The sequence below is a fragment of the Antedon bifida genome, chromosome 6 (assembly GCF_963402885.1).
Source record: "Antedon bifida chromosome 6, ecAntBifi1.1, whole genome shotgun sequence".
NCBI lineage: Eukaryota > Metazoa > Echinodermata > Crinoidea > Comatulida > Antedonidae > Antedon > Antedon bifida.
In genome coordinates this window covers 25395417-25402062 of record NC_136231.1, presented here as the reverse complement: position 1 = coordinate 25402062, position 6646 = coordinate 25395417, and the positions used below count along the sequence as shown (strand labels likewise).

Genomic DNA, 6646 nt, shown 5'->3' with positions numbered 1-6646 from the left:
CAACTTCGAGTCGAGAGCGCGCGACGGTTGGTTAAGAATGGAGTAATATACGGTTGATTGATACAGACTCGTAGAAACTATATTTCCTCTTGTATGATGAAATTTAGTTTACAGTAAAAATTATTTATTTATGGATTTAACCAGGGAATAATAAAATTACTCTTATCTGATTTGACCATGTATGTCTTCTTTAGTAGGCCAAGAAAGATTTATATCAAATTATAAGTTGTGAAATGTAAATTTCGTTCGCGTGGGCCTAAATAAAAACAATAATCTTACATTCAAAAAGATATTAATACATTTTGTAATCATTTGTTATTAAAATACCATACATTTTAAAAAGTAACCGTGATGTCTTGATCCTGAAGGCAATGTTTAAACATAAATTCCACACGTGTACCGCATCTTTCAGAAGTATGTCATACCGCCTAGATTTAAACACTTACCATCTCAATACGTGGTCAAGTTAATTGAAGAAAAAAATGTTTATATGTTTGAGATACTTAGGTACTACAAAAAAGAAAGGTATCTGCCGCTGTGTAGAAAGAATATAATTCAAACTTGAAATAATTTTGAGTCAGATCCTAAACACAAGACAACGGAAACATTCATTATCTTGCTATACTTATCATTGATGAGAAACGAAATGTACGTTTGATGGAGGTATGTAGATTAGTGTGTTCAAAAAAAGTTTTAGGAAGTACATCAGAAATCCTTCCTGTAATATACTCCCCCGGGGGGACATGTCTACGCTCAGTTACATGTAACATGATTTCTGGCATGGGCAAGATGTGTCTTTCTCACGTTCTCTATCGCCAGTTCAACACTAATGCAAATTATAGTCTTAGTAACTGTTGGCAGCTAGCCTATCGTGATTTATATTGTTAAATGTCATTTAGGCCTATAATAACACGGGCCTACTTATTTTTATTTTAGTAGGCTGTTCCTATACAATATTCTTTTTGGTCCGATCCGTAGGCCTATACATTTGTAAAATAGGCTTTTTAAAACAAATATAGTTTTAAAATCATGTTTAAATATAACATTGTTTCTAAAACAAAAATTCTATTTAGGTTATAATCTCTCTTTTCGGTAAAGTAGTATTCATTTGAAAGATGTAATTAATTAGTTTTTTTCTGACATCTAAACCCAACGGCCCGATCCTAAGCTAAACAATGATAACAGATATATTAATTAAATTTCCTGTCATGTTGGTGGTTTTGGATTATTACCAGTACACCCGTTTCAGCGATTAGTATTTCCAACTGATTTTGACAGCTTCAATCATATGTTTAATATTTCAAGATAATTTCTTTAATGGGATAGGAGTAAAAATGGAACCATTTATAGAAGTTCTCGACATCAGTTGTTGGTTATTGTGTACTGAATGTAATTATTTTGATCTGATTTCAAGATGCAATAGGGCAATACATCTTAAATAATTTATTATAAATTGTTTTCATTTTCTGGTTAGGAATTGCTGATTGCTATTTGACTATTTTAATTTTTTTTTACATTGCTATGTGTTTCAATGTATTTTGTAAAATGTGTGTTATATTTTATTCTATTTAATGCATCTTATAATAAAACTTGTAATAAGACTTTGTTTATGTAGGCATAGAGCATCTTGTGTATATGTTTGTCTTGTGAACCTCTGAGGGTCCCTAATGATCAGCAATTGCTGGATGGATCGCCCTCATTAAATATTGGTCAATAAAAAATCTTCTTTCATTTCCGGCTGCCGATTTGCAATATTATACCGAAATAAATAAAATGTTGTGAGGTTTTGAAAAAAAAATACAATTATTGCATACTGTAGAATGTTATTAATGTTACTAAAACATCTACCAATTAAACCATGAAGATGTAATGTGTAAAAATTAAATAATTAACCGTTTTCGATTTGTATGTTATAGCCCAGTTAATGATTTTATGTTCCAAATTCTTTGAACATGTGTGATATTACAAATTTTCTTCAACGAAACAATGACCAGAAACCAAAACCAAGACTTTTTATTATCCAAGTCCACTAAAACCACTATACAGAATGTATATAGGTCTATATATCAGGAAATACCAGTTTACCTTAAAGCTCGTCAACGAAAACAAAATGAAAGGATTCAATTTATTATCTTAAATTCCAGCAAATGCTTTTGTTATGTTTGTGTGGTGTGAGCCATATCACAACAACAACAACCACAGTAATAAATAATACTATTAATCTGTTCTTCAGAGGCTATTTGTCATCACTGTGGTCTAGCAAAAACGTGTTATAGACAGCTTTGATGGCAAATATATGTCCAAGTTTACGTTTAACACAATTTGATACATAAATCAATGCAAACATCTTTAGATACTTTTTTTGATGGCGGTTACCCCATAACCTAACTGAAGCTCTGTCTATACACTATCAAACTTGTCAAAGTGTGATGTGCCCAAATATGGTAATGATATGGCCAAATAGGGTAACATTTTTTTGTAACATAAAGTTTGAACAACGTTTCAGATCGTTCACATACAGTTAATCAACCTGTTTTAAATTATAAATTATTATTTTCGCATTGGCAATTTTGTATAATCAGCCACGCCCTTTATTCTTACATTAATTTATTTCCTTTTTTAATAATATGTACAATAAATGTTTTATATAAAATTCTAAATTGTATCATTATATCGCCCCCCTAAATTTGGTATTGTAAAAATCGCGCTTGTGATTAGTCAACTCACTTGCATTCGCACCTACGTGTTGCGTTACTTCGTAGAAGTACTAAGTACAACCAAAACCAAGACATAGGATGTTGAACTACACTTAACTCATTTAAAATACATAACTGTAGCACCTATCCTAATAAATGTCTTTTTTACTCTCGTTATTCTGCACAATGTTTACGGAACAGCAATTAATAGGTTAAAATACCACCAACTATTTTCTGATAACAAACATTTAGAATAACGCATATATAAAACAGTAAATCACAATTTAAGTGTCTTTACTTACGCTGAATGTTCATTTCTTCGTTCTGATTGGTTGTCAAGAAACGATATATATTGTGTGTATATTTTTCTAAAGGATACGAATAATACAACAATCGTCAATGACGATTGTGCTTCCTGTAAGTCAGGCAATTGGGTTTGTTATACCCACCTCGTTCTTATAATTTATTTCATACATTTGACACATGTTGGTATAACTTAAACCATTCATAATAAATAGTTGACCAATATAAGCAAGTGTGTTGGTCCTCTTTCTAGAGTAGTCTTCATAAATCAACTATATTGCTCTTTGTACCAAATATCATCATCATCATCCACGTCGTTTGCGGTATCTTCTTCAGCATCTTGTCTAGCTCTGCCCCCCTCTCTCATTCTTATGGTCAAGTTCCATTCAGATCTACAGATCTCCTATATAAGACATCTAAAATGGAATAGAATAGTATAATTCTCAACCATTAAATATTATAATTGATCGATCTGTACTCCTTGTTTTTTAACCCATGTTAACCACTATCTCAACAATAAATTAGAGCCTACAGATATCACCGGTAGTTGAATGTCTACTTGGTCGTTAACCAACTAATTTCACGGAAACTGTACGTAATCAAAATTCCAAAATGATTGGATTTAAATGAATAGTTTACACTGCAGAGTTAACACGGAAAGTAAATTCATCACGTCCTCCTGTTCCTGATTACTTTACAATCTAACTGGATAAGACAGGGTGAAGAATGAACCCCGCAACTGGTCTGCTTGTCTCAACTTGTAAAGTACCCATGCTTCAAGCAGATCAGACCAAAAGGAAATAACTAAAGTCCCAAGAATCTATAACGTATGTTGCAGTAACATTACGACTTAAAATAAATTAGTTTGTTCTGTTAGGATTTCAATTAGGCCTACACAAAGTTTCAATCGGAAACCTTTAATAGAAGATTCTAAGATTATTTGGTCTCGTCGAGGTTTAAACTTAAGCCATATTGTGTTAATGACTGTCCAATTATAAATTGTCCCTATAAATACTTTTCTCTAAGCTGTCAAAAACAAACATTTTTGCAACTCAGGGATAGTTAAATCGTCTACATAATTTGAAAATCGTGGTTTGGCAACACAACTACCTTTCTTTAGTGGAAATGAATTATTTTGGAAATGCTACTAAATTACCGAACCCAGACCGTAATTGGTAAAGTGTGGCTTAGAAAGAATTAGAAGATTCGTAATATTAATACATTTTACTAAAACCACATTGTATGTGGAACGCAAAATCTGCATTCTAGGGTAAATATTCATAATTTATCAATAAATTCTAAAATGATACTTTTGTGAAAGAAGAAACGTCTGAACGTCTTCACACACAAATTCTTCAAAAAACGCCAAATATTATATATATAATTTATAAAGAAATGACTCCTGCTGTGTTTTTGACTCTTTTAAGTTGTCCTGGTGACTTTCGATTCAGTGTAGATCTCAGTGGGGCTATTGGAAGATGCTACCCGATGGCAAAACACCGGATGATCAATTTTAAACAGTTCAACTAAAGTTAACGATTGAAGACAAGATTATCCTATCTAAAAAGACGACATTCTCGAAATGTGAAAATTATAGTTTATTGTATAGATTGGAACTGAGTGCCATATTTGAATTTTAATAACATAACTGAGTTTTAAATATTTCATGTTGATGATGTTTGAAATATAGGCCTACATTTTAATCTTCTCCTCTATGTAAATTCGTGTTGAATCTTCAAGTGACGTATACAATACTGCAAAAGAAGTTGTAATTTACTTTGTATCATAAGTACATAAATCAATTCCGTTGATAATCAGACCTATTTCAATAGGCCTAGCCATATCATAACAAAGTGCCTAGTTTTTTAAATTTATACAATTCTAAATATTTTATGTGACATAATATGGTCATAATATGATGTCTATAATTAATACCGGTAATAAGACCAACTTAAAATGTAACACACACAAAAAGAAAAATAGCAAAGAATACACGTTTTTAAAAAAATATTTTTTTTACAATAATTCCAGAATAAAGTTTTTCCTAGAAATTCTCAAGGTTTCGATAAAAATGATTTAATTAAACTTTCAGCACATGTAGTTAGTACTCGATGCGTCGCCTTAACACCTCATGACAGTCGCCCAGTGTCAATAAATACAACTCCATGTTTAAGTATGAAATCACTTAGCCCTGTGCTTACACCATGTGGGTTTAACCCCAGTGTTGAAAAGTTGTTTAGCAAAATTAGACACTTGCAACAGATGTGACTCCATCCAGACAGGTATCGCTGAGAAACATTTTCTTTTATATATTTTCTACACAAAATAGACCTATAATTTAAAATATCTACAAAAGTAAAGTAAGTGTGTGGACGGAGGTGGCAGAGAATAAATAAATAAATAATAAAATAATAATACAATTTGTACAGCGCCTTTCCAATATTGATCAAGGCGCTTCACATTCTAATGCATAGGAAACAAGTAACTTGTAATGCCTTTCTTAAATAGATCTATTGATGTTAATTCCCTTCAGTCTCTTGGCAGAGGGTTTCAGAAACTTTCTCCAAATTTGGAGAAAGCAATGTTGGAGAAAGAATGTAGTAATAATATGTAGGCATACCCGTACTAAAACCAGAGACCAAAAGAGTGTATAACAAGGGTATCCTAGGCTTAGACCTTATCAAAGTGGAAGGAAAGGAATAGGTATTTAGACAAACACAATGAATATCCATGAAGATACATCCGTTTCTAAACTGTGAAAATATCAGAAAACAACATACTCCTAAGAAATGCAATTAGCCTACGTAGTCACATACGTCACGAAGATATCTTTAGAATAAATCGATTCGACACCAAAAGGACAATAATTATCTGAACAAAACGACCGACATAATTTCAATTGTCAATTCTAATTTCTATAACACCCTTACTCATTACAGACATGATTACCAATATAGATTGCTTCTATTCATCATGCATATTTAACTCGGCTGGAAATGCATTGCGGAATGCATATCGGTTGTATTAATATAACCAGATTTCTTTTTAAATGTTATTTGTTAATGTTAATTCTACATTGCTACGTTTGTGTCGAGGTAGTAGGCCTACCATTTAATTTTAGCCTATACTACTGCCGCGTCAAAGAAGGTCCTTCCTTATCATGTCCAGTGTACGCTAGAAACTTCTGACCAATCTCTATTTGCCACAGCTTAATGTGTACATAAGATTGCCGTATTGGAATTGAAGGTTTAAGTAAAGGTTCAAGAGGAAGATTTATCCATTACATTCATAGACCCTAATGTCTGTAGTGCCTTTTTCATGATGATACGTCATGTGACCTGTCTATACATCACAATTACAGTAAGGTCATTCCTTGATGTTTCTTTTATCGACATGTTAATTTCTATCATTATGCATTATGCATTTCAAATTATGTTTAATTTCCTGATAAATCAAATATGCTTACATTTCAATTAATGACCTGTAATTACCCCGAAGGCAAAGCATTCAAGTTCCTACTTACATTTCTATGGCATAAAATAGCCGTTAGGCCTTTTCTTTGATTTCCTTTTTTGGTTCAATTTCAAGGCATGGTTCTGCCCTCCCCAATTTGGAGCATCTCTCGTGAGGAATGATTTCTAATGCGA

General features: G+C 32.2%; 1 protein-coding gene across 2 annotated transcripts in view; it reads left to right on the top strand.

Moving 5' to 3' along the window:
* LOC144844277 (uncharacterized) overlaps window positions 1–6646 on the top strand; it is a 62503-nt gene that overhangs the window by 23934 nt on the left and 31923 nt on the right. The gene's annotated exons all lie outside the window — the stretch shown is intronic.